The 21,399-nt window shown below is 46.8% G+C and overlaps 1 protein-coding gene across 3 annotated transcripts in view; it reads right to left on the bottom strand.

Annotated features, from left to right (window-relative positions):
- The window catches only part of LOC119442433 (ADAMTS-like protein 5), a 179,194-nt gene that overhangs the window by 42,557 nt on the left and 115,238 nt on the right, over positions 1 to 21,399 (bottom strand). For 2 of the 3 annotated variants that reach the window (XM_037707312.2, XM_049662143.1), the window contains exon 2: positions 7,891 to 7,962. The gene's annotated coding sequence lies outside the window, so the exon portion shown is untranslated. Of the gene's footprint in view, positions 1 to 109; positions 503 to 7,890; positions 7,963 to 21,399 lie in introns of those variants that run through there. The other variant, XM_049662142.1, reaches the window with a different exon arrangement.

The raw sequence follows: 21,399 nt of genomic DNA, 5'->3' as shown, positions 1-21,399 counted from the left end.
TTGGCGTTTACTGGCTTCGGCAAAAGGAACAACCACCGCGGTGCACGCCCCCTTGTCAATCCGAAAAAAAAAAAAAAAAAAAACTTAAGCGATGAAATGCAAGACTCACGTTCTTAATGTGCCCTTGTTCCTTTTCGCCTTTCTTGTCCCTTCTCCAGGACGATACGAAATGTTCCTCGGGCGGCGTCTTCTCTACTGCCGCGTGCCGTGGAGCATAACCACAAGGTTCATGCGTGGGGCGAGCCGTCGCGCAGAGTACGCGACGCGATCAGCGGAACAACACTGTGCGGCGCGCACACAAACACCAACAGCTGGCCAGGCGGCGACAGTTGTAGAGTACAGACTCGCGTCTTCGCAGTCTCAATCGCGCTACGCAGCGAAGAGGTGGTGGAAGCCGACGTCGGTGGCGTCTCGCTATGCTATCGCTGCGCCACCGGCAAACGCGAGCAGCGCAATTGTAGTCCAGGGGCGCTGCTGTTCCTGCCGAACTTGATGCTTGCTGGGGGAGGGACGGGTTGTGCCGCTTGGGCCGCTTGTTTCCGAAAGCAATACCGATCGCTGCTTTCCCAGGCGGGACGAAAAACGGCGCGTGCTGAAGAAGAAGGAGAAGAATAACGGCGAACTTATTTTTTTTTCTCAATCGCGAAGCTCGGTGGAATTCTTAGATTTCGTTGTTTCTGAGGTTGATTTTGTTCGCGGCGTGGTTAGAGAGTTGGCCTTCCTGTCGCGACGAATGGTAAGCGGACGGAATCGTTCTCAGGAGAGCCTTCTTCTTGCTCATTTTTTTTCTCGCATACTGGACGCGATCGGCTGCTAGGATACAGAGGCGAATCTCGATGAGGTCGACGACTGTGCCCTTCGGGCACTGATATTTCCCACTGCGTAAGGAGGAAGGAATTGCACCCGGACTTTTATAGGTTCATTGAACAATTTATTTTTCTCGAGTTCTGAGCTTGAGCGGCACTGTTTTATGTTTTGGCCTTGCTCCTTTTCTTCACCGCTTGCTAGTGCTCTTGTGATGTCCTCATTTCACGCGGAATCGCATTTTTGGTTAACGGTGCGCGAGCAAGGCTATTTACCTTTGCTTAATGTCTCATCATACACTAAACTCTGCACAGTGAAGAATAACAGGGAAACATGACTGTTTATAAAACACGAAATCATTTTCGCCGCGGTAGCTGTTAAGAGTTCTTTGTGATGCGGGAACGGTTTCTTATAAGGTGCTAGAAAACTGACTTCATTAGGTCGTAATGCCAGAAGATGCCGCAATTAACGGAAAAATATTCACTTGTCCCTACCGTGCGCTCGGTATACGCCTCCTAGATTGCACAAGGCCGGTGCACTGCAATCCATGACGTCAAGCTATCTTTCTCGACTGCCATAGAATGTAATGGGGATGCTTACAAATCACTGGGATTTTGGCGTCACCGCTTTCGTCACGCAGAGCTTGTCAATGGCAATTTTTATCAACGTAGCTAGCATGACGTCACAAAACAGAGTGCACAGACCTGCTATCTAGGAGGCGCTGGTTCGCTCCCATGTCAGCAACGTGTGAGCTATAATGATGTTGTCATGCCTCTGGCTTCGTCGGGCCTACGCCTCCATTATGACACAAGGCCTTCATCTTGAATCTGCAGCGCGCACACAAGAAACGAGGACAATAAGGCAAAGGTAACAGACAGGCGCTGACTCGCAATTCAGTTTATCTTTAGAGGGAAATTACACACATATGTTCCGACTAAAGTGAGCATGTGCAAGAGCATGCGGAATAGAAATGAAAATAATAAAGACATTGAAAAAAAATATATATATATATACGTACACAGAACTTCCACGTTTTTATTTTATCTTTATTTCTATTCCACATGCTCTTGCACATGCTCACTTTAGTCAGAATATAAGTGTGTAATTTCCCTCCAAAAATAAACTGAGTTGCGAGTCAGCGCCTGTCTGTTACCATTGCCTTATTGTCCTCGTTTCTTGTGTGCGCGCTGCAGTTTCAAGATGAATAGCTATATACCAACTCGCCCAACTTTCAGTACTTTTACAAGACACAAGGCCTGCTTACTCCGATTCATCAAGTATTGTGCTGCCTAGCTCGACTGCCATATAATTTAATGAAAATGCTACCGAGTAAGCCGGGGTTATTTTCACGTCACCACTTTCGTCACGCCTGGCTTGGCAATTGAAATTTTGGGCCTAGTATCATGACGTCATGAAACAGAGTACACAGGCAACGCCTCCTAGATTGCAGGCCTGTGCATTCTGCTTTACGACATAATGCTAATTAAACCGAAATTTTCATTGATAAGTTCGGCGTGACGAAAGCGGTGACGTCAAAGTCCGTGCGGCTTACTCGCGAGCATCCGCATTAGATTGTATTGCAGTGGGCCAAGGTAGCATGACGTCATGGATAGAAGTGCGCAGGTCCTGTGCTATACAGGAGGCGTTGGTACAGGCCTTGTGCTATCGAGGTGGTTCTGGTTGGGTAGACTGGCGGTTCTTGGTGGTGGTTAAGGCTTACCTTTAAGCTACCTTTTACGATTCCTTGCTTCTTTTAATCGTGCTCAGCGATCTTAACGACCGAAAGCCCAAATACCATTCTACATTAAGGAAAACTAGAACAATTTGTTCACCCTTATTTCGAACTATGAAGAGTGCATTCATGAAAAAAAAACAAGAAAATGAAAACGGTGCAATTTTATAACAGTGTAACTGAATTAGTATAATAGTAAATAATGAGTATTTGGTTTGCTCAACTATTCGCAACTGGAAACTCGCTATAGCGCATGAAAGGCGCTTGAATGGACCCTTGCGTTAACTTCGCCACAATTAAATCATTTTTAAGCATCAAACTCAGCCTTCATAAAAGCTCACATTTCGGCGAGTTATTGGTATATATATTCATGAAAAAACAGCGGAACTTTACACGGACGAATTAATAAAGAATAGACACACATATCAGCGCAGGTATGTGTCTATTCTTTCTTCGTCCGTGTAAGGTTGCGAGAAATAAAGAGAAAAGGAAACAAAGGGAGCGATAGAAAGCTAGAAAGAGCGAGAGAAAGAAAGAAAATCCCCATGAAGGTCAGATTCACACCCGACAAGCTTTGCTTACCCCCATTTTCTCGACAGGGGAAGGGCTGGTTTTAACGTTACAGAACTAAACTGGGCTATGAAATACACCCTATATATAGTGGCTGTAGCGGAAGGCTATGGATTGTTTTCGACCACCAAGGGTTCATTAACGGGCACCTAATGATCAGTAAACGAGTAATATTGCGCCCCGCTCCCATGGGAATTGTGGATGCTGCGACAACGCAGTTAACCCGCGACGTCATTCTAAGAGGTAAAACGTCGTAGTCACTGTGCTACTGAGAATCGAATCAAATTCCGTAACATCCCTCACGCCACATTTACTGTTGTGAAGTATTCCTCACAGTTCCGAGGAAACGTGCTCTGTGCACCAGCACTTAAAGGAAGCATATAGGTGGAAGCTTCCCCTCACCGCCCCCCCCCCTCCCCTCTCCCAGTTTACTCTGAGAAAGAAAAAAAGAATAAGCAACAAATGAGACTGTTGCAGTGCTTGTATTTATACCTCGTTGGCTTCCTTTCGTCAGTAAAAAAAAAAAAAAAAAAAAGAAAAAAAAAAAGCAGTGTACGATCGATTTTCGTCGACAAACATTACTGAGGTCACAGCAGGATAGGACAAAAATTACGCGAGAAGAGAGCGCCGACTGAGGAACAGAAATGAAAAACAAGACAACTTATCGAGACTAAGGGGCGTGGACACAGAAAAAGGGAAGCGGCCGAAACTTACAGCTTTCTGCTGCTGCTGCGACTGTCACGCAACAGATTACAGCGCACGGCTGACAGGAGCACAAAGGCCGCACCGGCATCGAACGCTTTCGCTATAGTTTGGCCGCAACGTCCAAAGAAAGAAAGGAAATAACCGGTTGGGTTTTGTCAACGCGAGTTACGTTACTGGAAACTGCCGCCACTTAGACACGGTGCAGAAGTGTGTAACTGTCGAGACGGAAACGAGAAGAGGTTGTGATTAGATTAGTTTTTTTAAATTTTTTCGTTACAGAAACCAAGCTTAATACTTTCAGTGGCAAAACATCGGTTTATTATGATTCCTCAAGACAGACTTCCAACTTTAAAAATTTGACTAAAAAACATATTAAAAAATTCAGAGCCCTTACCCTACTGTGAAGATGGAAGCCAGCGAAACAGTGACTATGGTGAGTCTGCTATAGCGAATATTGTTATAGGGAATTTATATATTATCATTATTGACTAAATTGAGCGTCTTGGTCATATTCGTCAAATAGCAAGGACACCGGCGTCTTGCTTTCGCCCGATGCGATGGCCTAGTAGTGCGTTTGCTGCGCCAAGTCCACCCCTTCGTCTTAGACTAAGGTATGAGCCACAGCGTTCATGGCCGCGGCACACTGCACGGCATCGTCAGGATCCTGGAAGATGTGGTTAAACGAGCGTACGTCCTAGGGAGCCTAGATGCAGCGTTGCATGTAGGCTGCCTAGTCCGTCTCGTAGCGAGTCCAAAGGGCAACAGCGCTAGCGCGACCTCTACGTCATGGTAGAAAGGGGCACAACGATTGGCGGGACGTACGTGCCGCCGCCGAGTATCGCGACACTTGTGAAAGAGGCATGGCTGGTGGCGAGGGGTACAAAAACAGGCCATCCATCATTAGCTTTGACACCTGTGCAGGCACAACTGGCGGGAAACCACCACACACATGCAGCCGAAATTGTACTCGCCGGCCGGTCTACGCACGCGATCTCCTGGAACCTAGCCCTTAACAGCTTCACTGTAAAAAAAAAAAAAAATTTGGAGGACGCTTAAGCTTGGCCTTTAAGAGTGGAACGGGATAACATTCAAAGATCCCTAACTGCTTCTCACGCTTCCCGGCAACTGCGCCGCCAGCTTATGTAACCGTAATGCTTACCGGGAAACGCCGGCGGGGAACGCTATGCACGAAGGCGAGCTTTCTGGTAGAAACGCGGCCTGTCGAACTTTAACTACTGCACTTGAAATATTGAACTTTCAATATTTCATTCTGAGAAGAGAGAGAGAGAGACAGTCAGAATCTCCTCAGTCTGAGAAGATTTAACATAAAAGGTATGCGCTATTGGTGTTTTGTTTCACGACAATTGTTTGTGGGCTGTCATTCTCAAAATTCCGAAGAATACCTTTGTAAAGAATGTAAGACAAGGTATGAGTAATTTTGTGATAGAAGAACTGTAGTGCTTTGTAGAATACTTTACGCTCACCGGACGCCTACGCCGGCTACGCCGCGGACAACGGATTTTCGGCGACATATGGCACTTAACGCTGTCGCGTTAAAATGCGTACTACGTGCAGTTATATCTTGAAAAACACTTCTTATTACTGACTGGCACGTTACGAACGCAAAAATTCTTTTTTTTTGTTTGTATGCCACTGTTACAAGCAAGAAGCAGCTTCTTATTCAAAGTGGACTTACGGACTTACCGTCTCCTCATGTTCGAGAGGGTAAAAACTGATTTTCTTTGAATAAACACAGATATGAATATGCAACATCGTGTGGCGGGTTGCCGCATTGACGCTGCATCGTGGATTATCGCGTTTGCTATTTCGCAATATCCGAAACGCACTTTATGATTGCTTTTCGTCGTATGTGACAGCGAAACGGCCCACATCAAATTAATACCTATTTTCTCGAAAAGTTACGCAGATGAAAATTCACCGACGATTACGATACTCTCTAGTGCAAAATTTGAGCGCAGCTCTATGCGTGTTTTCATTTCACGATATATTGGCTGGCGCGGACTATCAGTCTGGTGCGGTACGTTCCAAACGGAGCGAAGTGTGGCGCGATTGCCTCGCGAATCGGGAGATGGTGAGAGGCAGCGCGTGGCTGACGCGTGGCGCGATTCACAACAGCCGCCGCAGACAGACCTCTGCTCATGCAGCGCTTTGGTGAAGAGACGACGCGTATAAAGTGCCTCGATGCGCGCGCTCCCCCGTGAATGGAGCGGAGGAGCGAGGCACCATAACGACGCCCGCTACTCTGGCGCCATCTCGTAGCCATCGCGGCGCTACGCTTTTCTTCACCACGGCCGTGTCTTCACACGCTCTCGCCATACCCTCCTCCTCCGCTATCCGCCTCATGGTTCCGCTGCACCCTCCTCCTCTGCTTTCCTCCTCGCGCTGTCTTCGCTCTCACCGTCTTTCATCGCCCGATGCGCTCCGCGTTCGCTCTCATCTGTCGCTGTGCTCGTTCGATCGGTTACGAGGCACGACGCCGACGCTCGTGGCAGGAACGGGCGCCTGAGAGCTGCGCTCTAAAATGATCAAGCCACTTTGATAAAGCTCCGCATGCATCTGGCCTCATATATATATATATATATATATACTCGGGGTGAATACGTTACGTAATTGTTTCATATTTAATTTTAGGAATATTTAATTTTGGGAAGGACTGAAGGCAATGTACAATATAATGTGCGAGGTGTATGAGTTGGATATCAATCTACAAATTTATTTCTTCGCATGACAATACATGGAAAAGGACCAGAACTAAAAGCCACGAACGTGACTTGAAGTGTTCCAACTTTTACCGATGGCATGGAAACTCTTGCGAATAAGTACCATGACCATATTATACCCCTGGCAGAAAACCCGATTGACAAAGGCAAGCGGGAGACAAGTTGGAGAGTTAGCGCTTGATCCTAACTTCTCCATGGCATGCAGACGTGTTTTACGTTAGCAAATAAATAAGGCGCTGAGCTCGCCAATACTATAGAGCGCACCAGCGGATGAATGACTGACAAAACAGATGGACAGAAGCCCTGGTGCGCTGCATGGTATTATGGGTTATCAACTAGCTGAGTCACACTCATTGCTAAGCAAACGTAAGAGGCCACAATCGCGGTCTGGACCATGCGCCAGCTAATATCCGGTGATTTTCAATAACGATCGTTGTATGGCGCTTCATAGAAAGCAAGGATGGATCTGACATCGGCTTCGACTCTATACGCCATGTAACCACGTTGATTCACTGCGAAATTGGCAGAGGAATAGATAAGGCCGACGCACAATCCTCGGCATAGTATATGGACGCGCCGTATGACGCAAACTACCCACCGCCTCCCCCCTCCCCCACTTTATTTGCTTTTTCTTTTCCCGAACATTATTTTGTGTGGAAACCGAAGAAACGTTCCTACACATTTAATTGCTAACTCCCCCCCCCCCCCCCCCCCCCCCCCTTTATGAAGAGTTGGTAGGTGTTGTGCCCCTTCAGGTGGAAGTTGGCAGCCTGCTTCTCCCGTTCGTTTACTGCTTGTCAATTGTATATATGTTCGAAAAAATGAAAGAAACGAACTTCGACTGTCTGTGGCACCGACTTCAGCTTTCGCAATCAAACAATACGCCTCAATGGAAAAAATCAGGTTAGCATGCTGGCAGAGATTACGCGGTAGGATGCGCCGCAATTCCCTGAGTATACGTTTGAATGAAATAGGACGCATTACAGCCGGTAACGTCAGTGAGACGCTGCACGGTACGCCACTATGCGTCATGCTGTTCTGACGCTACAGATGCCGGCATCAGGACCGCTTTATACGCGTATAAAGTACAGCCGACATACTGCGTGTCAACCTCGCCGGACAGCTGCTAATGGACGCTGCAGTGATAGATTAGCTAAATGCAATCTTGATTAGCTCATTAGATTGTACTTCCTCTTTTCTAGCAACAAGCACATGTATATTTCTAACTACAACACGTCATGGTATAATGTCCTGGTAATTTTTTGGATATCTTCGTCCTTCGGCGGATATCGGGCTACTTTTTCACGCGCGACTGACACGGTTCCTATTATCGCTTACCTCAAGACTGGACGGCCCAATCAGAAACCAAATGGTGAAGGCGGACCATGGATCCGTCATGTTGTTCAGAGCCTGCAACAAGGCCAATAAGACAGAACGGGCACAATCGGTTTCAAGAAGGTTAGCTGATGAAGAGAGCGCGGTAACACCTCCGGACAAAACGTTTTCTTTTAATTTCATTTATTATACCCTCAAGGCCTGTGAAGGCTTGACAGAGGGGCGTGGGTTACAGGTAAATTCAACAGTAAGTATTACAAGAGAAACAAGTACAACATAAAAATACAATTTGACAAATAATTCAGTAGGAATACAATGAGCAAGGAAAACAAAGCTATTACAATAAAAAGACAAGATATACAAGTACATGAAACCGCATTCTAGCAAGTAATGTTAGTTAACGCATCACCAAACAAGAAATTATCGCTGATGGATACAATTACTCCTCTAAGGAGTAGTTGAGATGAACCAAGTGGTGAGATTAGTTCAGCTAAGGACATTATTACGAAGGTAAATACATACAATTATCTGTGATAGAAAGAGAGCGAGAAAAGCAGAGCAAGGACAGCGAAGGTAAGCAAAAAAATATAGTTCGGTTTTCTACCTTGTACAGGGGGCAACAAGGGTTTAAAACTATAGGAAGTGAGAGAGAAGGGTAAGGACATTGGAATCGGCACACGAAATTTTTAGGTGGCACACGTCACTATCACACCCTTTCTGGCAGGCCCGTTGAGCTAGACAGCAGGAAGAGAAATTGCGTTCTGGCTGTCTTAAGTGCATACGTTGGTTCTGACCACTGTCCTAATATACGGACAAATGAGGTAATGGCCAGGAACAGAATTGCAACGTATGGGCGTAGGGTTGATCGACATGGCGTAGTGAACTATCTTATTTATTTAATTAAATCCGAAATTTGAGAACTTTCGCTGTGGGCTTTTTCACGACATTTAGTTGCAATATGGAGAGACCCGCTGTGGTTGCTTAGTGGCTATGGTGTTGGGCTGCGAAGCACGAGGTCGCGGGATCGAATCCCGGCCACGGCGGCCGCATTTCGACGGGGTCGAAATGCGAAAGCACCCGTGTACTTAGATTTAGGTGCATGTTAAAGAACCCCACGTGGTCAAAATTATTCCGGAGTCCCCCACTATACGGCGTGCCTCATAATCAGACCGTGGTTTTGGCACGTAAAACCCCATAATTAAAAAAAATTATTATGAAGAGAGAGAAATAACATTATATACAGGAAATATAATACAGAGAGGTGTTTGTTGAACAGTGCTGCCCGGTGTTCTGGTGCAGCTTGGTAAAGGCAGAGAACCCGAGGTCGATTGAGGTCGGGCGCTAAGCTTCGGACGAAAAGCGGTTGAGGAATAACTGCAAACAGCATCAGAGCGCGGATTGCGATTCAAACGCAGCTATGAAAAAGAGGGGTCAAGCAAAAATAGCATTTTTAATGTCAATTAGCATGCGCTTCAATTCATTCCTACGGGCCGAATCGATCACCCACAAGTAACTTGTGTTTCAGGCTCCGGACAAGCAAAAATTTTCTTTTTTTTTGGTGTTGTTGGGAGTATCTTAATATTCTTTCCATTACTCTATTTATTCGATGGTGCTTATATGAAATTTTCCAAAATTATTGTGGCATATGATAATACGGGCGTACTCGCAAGGTGTGGATCAGAGAGCAAACGGGGATAGCCGATATTCTGATGGACATTAAGAGCAAAAAATAGAGCTGGCCAGACCATGTAGTGCGTAGGATGGATAACATGTGGACCATTAGAGTTACAGAATGGATACCAAGAGAAGGCAAGCGCAGTCGAGGGTGGCAGAAAACTAGGTGGGATGATTAAGTTATGAAATTTGCAGGCGCAAGTTGGAATCAGCTAGCGCAAGGCAGGGGTAATTGGAGGTCACAGGGAGAGGCCTTCGTCCTGCAGTGGAAGCTAATGATGGTGACTCGCAAGGTCTGTTCATATTTTTAATAGACCTTCAGCCACAATTCCATTTAATTTTATTGCGCTTTAATTGAGACCTTCAGTCAAATTAATCTGTCCTAAAAATTGTAATAGATGTGCCCCGGTATCAATAAAAAGTCTATTGCGCAACGCTTTGCCACATGATAGGGGCTTGCGCAAGCCCATCAGTGCTCACACCCATAACACCTCCCCCCCATTTGTATAAAGTTTATTCTCTCTCTATCTAACGCAACACGATTCATGCCAATAAATCAATTGAAGCACCAAAATTGCGCATATGCGCAATGCTGGCGCGTCGCCGGTCGTGCAGTTTTGACGATAGCATTAAGCTCGAGAATACATTTCGCCTTTGACGTCATACCATGTTGCGCCTGCTCTCCTTTAGACCATCGGGAGCTCGCTCTTGCGAAGACGGCGGCGATGGAAAATTCACGAGTTGCGCTGCCTATCCCATCAATGAGTGACACATCGTTCAAACAGCAGCATGGCTGCGCGCTTTCGCTATTCTCAGACGAGAGTAAAAGCGATGCTCTTCAGGAAACCACAAGAGCGCGCTTTCTGTGCGCTGAATATTCTCTCGTTTGCGCACTTGTCGGACGGTCTTGCGAAACTTGCTGTACACTCTTGTCTCGTTTCTCTTTAGAAGTAAGGTTTGCGTGTAGGTGTTATTACAGGCTCCGAACGTCGATTCTATATAGATGCGCACGCGCCTAGGGCGAGACTGGGCTGTGCGTACACTTCGCGCTTCGCAATAAATACTTTGAGCACTTCGAATTCCTTTCGGTCACGCTGCGATGATCAAGAGGGAAACACTTCGCGAGCTCGAAGGAAACGCGCTTTCAGTACATCGTTAAAAACGAAGCGCGGCTTCAGCACTGTGTCTAAAAACTTGGTTTTTACTACAAAAAGTTCTTCTGCGAGGAAAGTGCAGTTGACATGCATGCTAGCGCCAGTAGCCCGCAGCGTACATGGAGTCTGCAGCTGAACGCAGTGGGTATATTTTCTTTGTCAGAGCAACGTACGCCAGGTGGCTCTGACAGCTGCGAAATTACAAATATAGATGCACAGCAGTCTGCGAACGCATGTCAGTACTGCTAAGCTTAAGGATCGATCTTCTCTTACGTGAGAAACGTGCAGCTAAATCACTCCGAGATGCAGTCTATCGGCATTCCGGTAACGTCTGGCTATTGAGTAAACGAAGCAATTTTTAACTTCTACTCGGAAGACAGTTTTCTGCATTCGAGGCGCGCTGACGTGGTTTGTCAGGAAAAAGTTAGTTGGCAGAATAATCTAACACAGTATAAGTTCCTGTAGAACTAAATTAATCCTGGCGCACAGGCTGAAATACTTTAGGCTAACCCAACCATTGACGGTCTTTTGGAAATAAGTGAAAACTCAATAATGCTGCAATCTAGCGACTACAACACACAGCTAGACGAAACCTGTGGCATTGAAAATAAGACTAAAGCGACGGCTAGTTGCCCCGGCCATCGGAAGCCTAAATTTTATCGTTCATCCTTTAGACAATCATAAGAGTGGTAAATATTAACGTGTCATATTTCACCACATTTGCTAGAAAACAATAAAATGCTCGCCGAAGCGTATTTTAAGCTAGTTAGCAAAACTGAAGGTGACCAAACCGCACAGCGTAAATTGCACAGACCTACTTCCGTCTTTCACGGAAATATTTCAAAATTTCTCTTCATGAAGCATTATATTGCTGCTATCACTGCTGATGAAAATTCGTGAAAAGTGTCTCCATGCATACGCGTGCAACTACTTTCTGTATTGAACGACACTTCGCAGACAACAACGCAATTTGAGAGCGCGTGCGCACGAATGAAAAGTCGAACACGTCATGCCAGTGTATTTTCGAATTTTACAGCATCTGAAGAAATAGCAAATTTATGCAAGAACTGACGCTGGGTAGATATTTCGTAAATGGTTGTTGTTTTTTCTCTTTAGTTGAATCGCGAAGAAAGTACACATCCGACGGTGGCATGCATAAACGTATTCAGTATAGAAGCGGCCTTGGGGATTAAAACCAAATACGGCTTATGACTGCTTTAAATAGTATAGTTCTCACTGTAAAAGTGAGCTCGCCCTAAAGACTTTCGTCAAACTCATTTTGTAAACGGTGGAAAGGAGTTTCGATATACCATATATAGGACTTCGGCTTGGCGCGTCAGTGCTATCGTTTCGGGATTCGATATGCAAAACGTCGTATTGTATTACTTCGATACGTAGCGGGAAATACAATTCAATTGGTGCATCCGACGTCCCAAAACTTCCCCATTGGTCATGAGGCAAATCGTATAGTGGAGGGCTCCGGATTCAGGTTTGTTATCGTGCACCAAAAAACGCGGCTGGGAACCAAACCCATGACCTCGTGTACAACAGCCCCGACCCCATAGCCGCTGAGCCACCTACTACGGCGGGCGTTAGCAGGGAGAGAGCCCGCTCAAGCAGAGCGGAGGGGGGACAGAAACAAAGAGCAAGAAAAGGAATATTTTGCTTGGCAAAAATGCGCAATGTGTATAGGAGAGCAAGTAGGTCGAAGGCTGGGCTGGGCGATTGGTGCAGGCGACCTTACGTCCCGGTGTTCGCTTTCCGAACTGACACGTGTCACGGTTATCGATTTCCGAACGCCCAGGTGGACTTGGCGAGCCGAAACCGGTGCGCACAAATGTACTCGAGGAAAAGAAAGAAAAAGCTGCGAGCAAAGCGCGTCGATGGACAAAGATTGGACTGTGTCAGATGCCAGGAAATACCGCTCAAGGGAGACAGAGAAAGAGATTTGAAAACTGAGTGACTTAGTCCACGAACGCAGGTTGACACAAATACCAGGCAACACCAATGAAGGAGATGTTGTCTTGAGAGAATTGATACCTGAAGGAAAATACAAGGAGACATGTCGACAACGGAGAGTGCATGGTAAAGGCACGCACGGGGTGCGTCTCGCATCGAGGTTTGTTTCGCATCGCCAATGCGTCGAGAGACACGCGGAACGTCCCGGAGGCCTGAAATACGTACACGTAGAGGCAGTGCGACATTTTTGCCGCCACATCGAAGACTGCAAATTGCATTTGTCACTGTAGGACGCCGTCTCCCGAAAAGCGCGCGGTTCGAAAATGTCGGCGCGCGTGCCTTCGAACGCCTCCGCTTTCTTTTCTGTCGCTTCAACTTTAGTCAACTGTCGGAGCATTACGGTGCTGTACAAAGCGGTGCAAATTCGCGCAGACGTGCCGAGTACGCCTCTTCTTTTCTTTTCTTCATTTTGCTGTGATTCCGCGCACATTCAGCTCAACTATTTCTAGATCGGCTTCCGTCGTGCCTGAAGCAGAACGACTCCAGCACTTGCGTCGCACGGTGTAGCCAAGCGCTGCAATGCGAGAGAACAAATAAATAGTTTTGACAAACTGCGACTCTTGAGTGTCACGCATAGAAAAAAAATATGGCTACCTTCTACTGCAGTTTTACCGTTATGACGTCCTGCGGTGATGCGCGAGGTCAGTCAATGCTGCCACATGTCGACGGATACGGAAAGCAAGAAAGCTCCTGCATAGAGTACTCTGGCCATGCTAGAAACGTGAAGGGGCCATTATTAATCCGGAACCTCCGGCTAGAGATCCTCGCGTGGACAAGTGTAGTCGACTCAGAACATTAAACTCACTCACTCACTTAAAAATGTCACAGTTTCGCCCTAAGGGCGAAGCAATGAATGCGATAGCAACACAGCAATGTCATACGAAGTAAGGTGAGCGGCTTTGGTAGCAATATGAATTGTAGTAAACATGAGATGATTAAGTAAACAAGTGTGCTGCGGCGTAAGTAGACCGACATGAAGAGAGACTCGATGACCACGAGAAGGCGCGTGTGAAACGGTGGTGTTGATGAGAAGCGCTTCCCGTGGGCAGTGCGTGCGAAGGGACACACCTGCAGCGCTGCACTGCAGACCCGGGCAGCATTGCATGTCTGCAAAGCGGTAGCGTGCGTTGGAAAATGTGGCCCGACTATTACTAACTGATTGAACAAGCGTGGTGTGAGCGCGCACAAACAAACATGAATAGATCACACTGAATGACTGCAGACAACGACTGTCAAAACGCTGGCAGCAAGCGCCATACGCCGCAGCAACGGGCGAAGGTACGTGCGGTCTATCGCTTCAACGGAAACTGAGTGGCGAATGCACAGCGCATAAAGGCCAGAGCCGTGTGGAGATAAGATACGGTGCGGGGCGAGCGACGAGCGCGGTTGTTGGCAAAGTAAAAGTGCCCCCCCCCCCCCCCCCCCCGCGTTCTCTCCGGCGCTGGCTTCCCGCTTCCTTGCTTGCGCGTGGGTGATTGAGTGTGTTCGCTCTCCGTGATAGCGCGCGTCCCCGCACGCTTCCGCTCGGGCATACGGCGCGCGGCGAAGATTTTATCTATAGGGAACCTCACGGCGACGGCGACGGCGACGGCGACGGCAGAAATCCGGTTGAAGTGTCCATATAATTGCTATCGCAATAATAAATCAATAAGTTAACCAATCAATCAATCAATCAATTGGAGGTCAGTGGGTCGAACACAAGACGCGTTCCCGTCCAGCGATACCTTTTGCTTCCTTGAAGGAAGAACGTTAAAACTAATAATAACGGAGCCCGATAGATAGAGGGTGAGAGTGGAAGACAGAATAAATTGATCGCATTTGGCCGCCGTGACGACATCGAGTAAAACAGTTAGTAAATCATTTCTCCTTTTCTCCTCAACTGAAAGGCACTTTTGTGGTGGTTGTCCCGTTAAATCGGGTTGCCTAAGCAAGCTTAGTATTTTTCGAAAGCGGGAAACACAGCGTCTGCTCCCGGGAAACGCCCACTACAAGCCGCGGGGCCCTTGAACCAACACAGCGGACAAGGGCAATTTCTTTTCCAAGTCAGCGAATCAATAAAACAAGAACCGCGTAATGAATGCCACGGACGCTGCAACTCGGCCACGCGAGGGCTGAATAAAGAGAAACAAAAGCAAGCGCAAAGAACTTGACCGACGGTCCGCACGTAGTAATGGAGGAAGACGCCAATGGGAGCGGGCAGAGGGGCACTTCTACGTTGCGGCTCCCCTCCTCTTCCCTGCAAGCCTCCTCCGCCTGTCTGAATTCATTAGTCTTACCGAAAGCGGCCGGCTCCGGCGATTGGGCCGACGCGGTGCGACCGCGAAGAGAGCAATACACGCTAACGGTCGCCATGGTTGGCCGCCAATGATTCACGCACTCGCGTACACCTACGGAAACGGCATGATGGTCCTCGTGCCCACATGTAAGCAAGGACGAATGGCAGACTTGCGCCACCTCGCTTGCATCATTACGTCCGAAGCTTTGTATAATCATGTGTGGAAATAAGTTGGCAACCACACCCGGTGGTGCACTATCACGTTAATGAAGCGGACCGTTGTTTCGCTTGGGTCTTAGCTTTTCTGATCCATAAGTCATCGATGACCAAGAACAACAACATATACAATTCTGTTTCACTGCTTTACACGCGCTGGCCATTGGAGTGCACTTTAGGGAGAGAAGCGGTCTTTGCTAAGAAGTGGTAGAAGCGAAATGAAAGGTTAAAAAAAAGAGAAAAAAAAGAAAGAAAGAACAGAAAGATTGAAAAAACAAACAACATCGTCGTTTTGACACGGCGTTGGTCCTATGCTTTTTTTTCTATCTTTATACCAGGTTGCATTCATGGATTCATCAAAATAAATATTAAATGAAACCGCAAAATTATATAGGAACGACCATAATGTCTAGCACTATAGGTGAGTTTTGGGAGGTACTGGGATTGTTGTGCTGTTTAGCAACGCTGATGTTTATTATAAGTATTGTAGTATAGATGTAATATTATGCTCTTCTTCTTTCTTTCTTGGAAGAGCAGAGTGGAACAGTAGAAAGGAACCAAACTTGGTGCTGGTGGAGTGTTGTAGTTGCAGGCGGTTTTAGCCCGGCAATCGAGGCCTGTAATTGCTCCGCCTGAGCGTCTCTTGCAGTGTGTCTGGCCTATTTCTGACCGGTCGAACAGACCAGTGACACTTAGAAATCTAAGAAGAAGGTGTGAAGATTCTTTGAGGGCTATAGCGGATCTTTCCAAATACACAAGGTGTTGCAGGCGCGCATGTGGAAGGACTTTCTTCTGTAGGTTCTCAAGAAGAGCGTCTCTTTGACCACGGTAGCTTCGGCACGACCACGAAAAGTATTCGATGTCTACGGTGTCGTTGTACGAAGTGCAGAGCAGAGAATCGGCGGTCGCGTATTGAAAAAGTTGTCGCAGTTTCACCTTAAAGGTGAAGCATCAGTTGCGATAGCAAATTTGTAGAGAGCTATACGGAGTAATGATAGTAGCTTTATCAGCTGTATAAACTTGGACATGCAGCAGCACCGGCAACACGCAGAACTATTGTCGACGCCGTCGGCGTTTTGCCCGCGTTCGCACAAAATGCGTGCGGCGTTGGTGACTGTTGCCGGAGCCTCTGATATAAATAGGCACTTGGTGCCCCAGCTCAACGTCGCCTCCCTTCCCTTCCCCCTCCCCCTCCCCCCCCAACGGCCTTTCGCGCGTCGGAAGAAGGCGCGTTTGTTCTACATATATGGTGATTGTAAAGGAGGAAAGAGACGCCTACTTCTGCAGCCCTTAAGGGAGCACGGCGCAGAACGCGCGTTTGTTCTCCGCCGTGCGTTCACTCCCCGTGAAAGGGCGCGTCCCTCGCGCCCTTTCACTCGCACATACAGCGTTCGGCGCGCGGCGAATTGGCGCTGAGCCGTGCTCCCTCAAGGGCTGCAGAAGATAGCGCCAACCTTTCCCTTTCCCTCAAGAACCACTTATCATCATCATCATCATCATCGGCGACGATTTCATCTCCATTGACGTCATACGGAACCTCACGGCGACGGCGACGGCGACGACGACGGCGACGCCGACGGCAGAAATCTGCTTTGAAGTGTCCATATAATTGCTATCGCAATAATAATCTTGCAGGGGTATATGCAGATCTAGTCCTTATTCGACGCAGTAGAGAGGCTTCCACTCGACGAAACCGCCGGGTCATGCAGGGTGCACGTGGCGGAATACAATGCGACAGAAAATGAGCATGAATGTTCGATTTCGTGACTTAACTACTTTTTTGTTACTTTCAGTTAAGGGGGACGTGAGAGCGGTGCGTATGCAAGAGCTTCAGCTTCGTCATTTCCAGCGATCCCAAAGTGAAAGGGGATCCACTCAAACTTCACTGTGAAAAGGTAGCTGAGGTCTTTCACGAGTGATAGCGACTTGCGTGGGAACGTTCTCAATGGTAAACCGAGGCAAATTTGTTTGAATGCAGATTTCGAGTCCGGAAGGAGTACGACATCTTGTGCAGGCAGCAGCTATCGTAGGGCACAAGACTTCGGTATGTTCACAGCAAACAATTTGAAGTAGAACACGACGACAAGGTGCAAAAAGCTGTTGTATAATGCGCGCCATATTCTGTCGGAGGGAGCACTTAGCAACGTTGCATGTGATAACTGCGTGAGGGCGAGATTGTGCGTACAGGAAGAAAAAAAATGGCCATAAGATTAGGGCAAGGAAACGGCGGAGAAGGGGTGGGGGTCATAGCATGGGGAATCGAGTTGAGTGCTGAAAGTGTTGCACTAATATGTGCTGAATATACAAGAACGAGACAATACAGAACGCGGGGGAAACTGCCTAACTCTGAGCACATTAAGCGAATGTCGCTGAGACGCGCGCTTCCCGAGTCATATTGCTAGGAGGTTACCATAAAACTAACGCGAGTATCTTGCGCAAGGATCTTCGCTGCGTAATGGGCAAGCTTCTAACTACACTCAGCTGCGTGGAGGAGCGAGCTGCATTTGTGCTCTGAAATGTTCGCGAATGAAGGCCGTGCCCTTTAGGAACAAGTAGAGATCATGAGCTTTTGAATGAGTTCCTAACATAGAAGTAATATGAGCTTTTAGCACTATATGCATACAGTTGTTCTTGAACAATAACTCGGATATTTGAAAGAAGAATTCGTGCTGTAATTTTCATTATATTAACATGAAAACAACTGGATGCGCAGGTTTCTTCTGTTAAATTTGTTTCGAGCAGTCCTCTGAAGTGAGAGTCGGAAATAAATTCAAGTGAAAAAGAACATTTGTATAGAGAGGAAATCACTAGTATCCAGCTTCGACATCTTTGGAGAAACCAGTGCACATCTCAAGAGAATGAAGCGCTAAGTGACCAGAAAGAAAAGAAAAGCATAATTTAACCGATGCACATAATTTGTTGCTTCTCACTAATTTATCAAAGCATAGCGAGAATAACTTCTGCATTTGGTGATTCAGTGCACTGACCTATCTTGGAACCTATTTCTTTAGGTTCTTCAGACATTCCGCGATCACGTCTTGCCTCCTCTGTGTATCACCGTCTTTTTTCTTGTTTCGCTGTACTACAATCTTTTATTTCATTCACTGCGCCAAACGAGCTCGCCCAACTTTGTACTATTTAACGCGTTACTACTACTAAGGGCCGCCGCGGGGGCTATAACAACAGCTCAACTAGCATGGGCATTGACCAGCGCAATTTGACAGAGGCACTATGCAGCCACTGTCACCGTATAAACACATCAACATACGCCGTTACCCGCGCGCACGGACTTTCCCACTTTTTTTCTTTCTTCTTTCTCGAAGTGCAACTCTTCGTGTCACAGTGCAAGCGAGGTGACCGAATATAATTTGTTTGGAGAGCCTAAACAAAAGCGTCTGTGCAGGGAAATAGCTCGTGCTATGTTGCTTTCATTCGCGTTTTATGCACGTCGACGTTTCGTTCACTTTTATTCGCTTTAGTTATTCGCGCTATTGTTTCATTATTTCACGCTATTATGGGCAGATACGGCTGCGCCATGGCAACCGTCAAGAAGCAGGTTTATAGTGGTGAACCACATAAGATTGTATAAATGAGCTGCACGAATCTATAGAGATACCGCGTAAAGTTGGACTAACGTTCGCGAAACGCTCACGCGTAGGTATTTGTTGCATTAGATCGAACCCTTTGCAAATATGCGGCTTAGTGTGTTGTTTTCCCTGTATATATATTTTGTCTGCCTAGAACAAGCAGCCGACAAAATGACTGTTCAAGCGTCCAAATATCATTCTCACAGCAGGTAATCACTGCAGTTAAGAACAGGAATGCGAAAATCATCAAACAATGATCCTCACGAAAGAGACAACGCTTGTGTGTGTGACTCAGTTCTTGTTTACTCAGAAGCTTCCCGGCATGTATGTATTTTGGAGCATCGCATCTTGCGTGCTGTGGTAAAAAACACGTTTAACGAGAACATCAGAAAACGGCGACTGTTTGGAGCACAGGCAAAAAAGAAAAAAGTGGAAAATGCTCAAGGAGAAACGTAGAAAGTATTTGTGTGCAGTTATCTCAATTCTTCGGCAGTTCGTGCCGACGCAGGACGAACAAGGTCAAGCATACCTACTTTCTTATTATTAGCCGGATTTATTTATTTATTTATTTATTTATTTATTTATTTATTTATTTATTTATTTATTTATTTATTTATTTATTTATTTATTTAGATTACTTTTTTCGGTCGCGATCAATGTACGACATCAGGTAAGTACGCTGTTTCTTGACCGTGGCAAAACTTGAAACTTCCTGCGTGAACACGAATGTAGCCATCCTCACAATGCGAAGTAATTTTGAGATGACAGTGAGCTCACCTATATGGTGCGCTAGAAAAGCGGAAGTCGGTGTGGTCGATGCGGCGTTTTTGTACTTTCCATGCGCATGTTCAATCCACGAAGCCAATACTGTAACTGGTAAATCACTCATCCTGATGTAGCGAAAAACTAGTACATACCAATTGCATATAGAAAATAGAGGCTGTGTCTAAGAACATTCCGTATGCATTTTACATTCAGGGGTGTAAAGGAGGCTGTTAGACGGGTTGTTCTGTCAGCCGAGAGAAAATACGGAGGAATCGCTAGCTGCACCGGGCTATTGAATAAGCAGCTGGGACCTAATATCCGCAATAAATGCACCTCATGGATCGCACCTTCTGCTGCAATACATACTTGAGCCATCGACTATATGGTACCTGTGCGCCTCACGCTACGAAGGCGCTCTTAAATTTTCCGCGAGACACTGGTCTCAACGAAATACTTCCATTATATCAGTTGTGTTGTGTGTGTGTTAAGTGTCGCGTGTCCTGTGTGCGTAATTTCATTTATCATCGCATTCGCCTATTACGTAGCTTCCTAGACGTGCCGCCAGCCTAACGTCTCCAGTTTTCGTCATAGTTTGGATCATTCCTCTCTCTCAGCTGAGGTCGTCATCCTCGAATTGGTGGAAATTTCTGTTGACTTTCAGAAATCATGCCGAGCACTTTCAGCACTCAAGCTCTTACGATGGCTTCGACCTGCGCGCCAAAGTCCACATGTGGGCTCGGCGATTAACAACCCTATAACGGCTTGCCATCTTTCCTACAATATGTGGCTCCGTTCGCTCGCCGCTTTTGTCTCCATTACGCTCGTTTATTTTTCGACCAGCTAGATTTTCGTTCCCCTCCTAACTCACTCCACCTCCACCGTTTTCTTTACTATCAGTGTTGGCTGCTTTGAGATTTCTTTCGTAACTTTCTCCGCTTCTACTGCTCGCCATTTACTGTCGGCGTGCTTGCTTCGAACCGAAGCCACCACGGGTTGACTTTTACGAAGCCTCGCGGGAGCCGTAAAAATTTCGCGGGCAATTTACAGGCGGCGGAAGAGCGGACCCACCGTTTGTTCGGCACTGTGAAAAGGGCCTGCGCGAGGGATCCCTGAAACGGCCGGAAAACGAAGAGACGGACAGTCTCTCCGAGTATCGTTCAGGCGCCGTTACGTCGTAGCACGCTGTTATCTTACGCTTTTATTTTGTACTGGTTTGTTTGCTTCTGTTAGTCATATCCCGGCGATCATCAGTATGGCGTGTCGCGCTTTCTTCTGCCAGTGGTCGTACTATTGTGTGCTGCACAATGAAGACGCGAACAGCTATTGCGGTTTTTAGGGGCACGATAATGTGGCTCGCGAGCGCATCTGTGTACCGGTTTTGGTTTCGCCCGGCATTGTAGAAGGAATTATTACACACTCTCTCCAATCGTCCCGTCGACAAACCTTCACTTGTTCTGCGCATGTGAGAGAAGCAGTCTGTGGTCCGTATATTTTCTCCGAGACCCCTTGTACATTATATCGCACATTGCATTTAATCATTTCCAAAATTAACTCGGAAGCGATTAGGTAAAGTATTTACTCCGGATATCAAGTCTGATGCATGCGAAACTGTATGGAAGTGGTCTAACCATACTGTTGCCGGCCACTCTTCGAAAAAATTCCCGCTAGTTTGATCTAGACTGTTGCGTGGTCGAAGACAACGAAAAGCACCCGTGAAGGGCTTTTCGAATACCGCGAGATAACATGAAAACGCAGGATACAGCATGGACATACGAACCTACAACACGATATTAGATCTTCATGTTTTTTTGTTTAGGCAAAG

The sequence above is a fragment of the Dermacentor silvarum genome, chromosome 2 (assembly GCF_013339745.2).
Source record: "Dermacentor silvarum isolate Dsil-2018 chromosome 2, BIME_Dsil_1.4, whole genome shotgun sequence".
NCBI lineage: Eukaryota > Metazoa > Arthropoda > Arachnida > Ixodida > Ixodidae > Dermacentor > Dermacentor silvarum.
The sequence above is the reverse complement of the archived record's forward strand: the minus strand, read 5'-3'. Positions and strand labels throughout refer to the sequence as shown.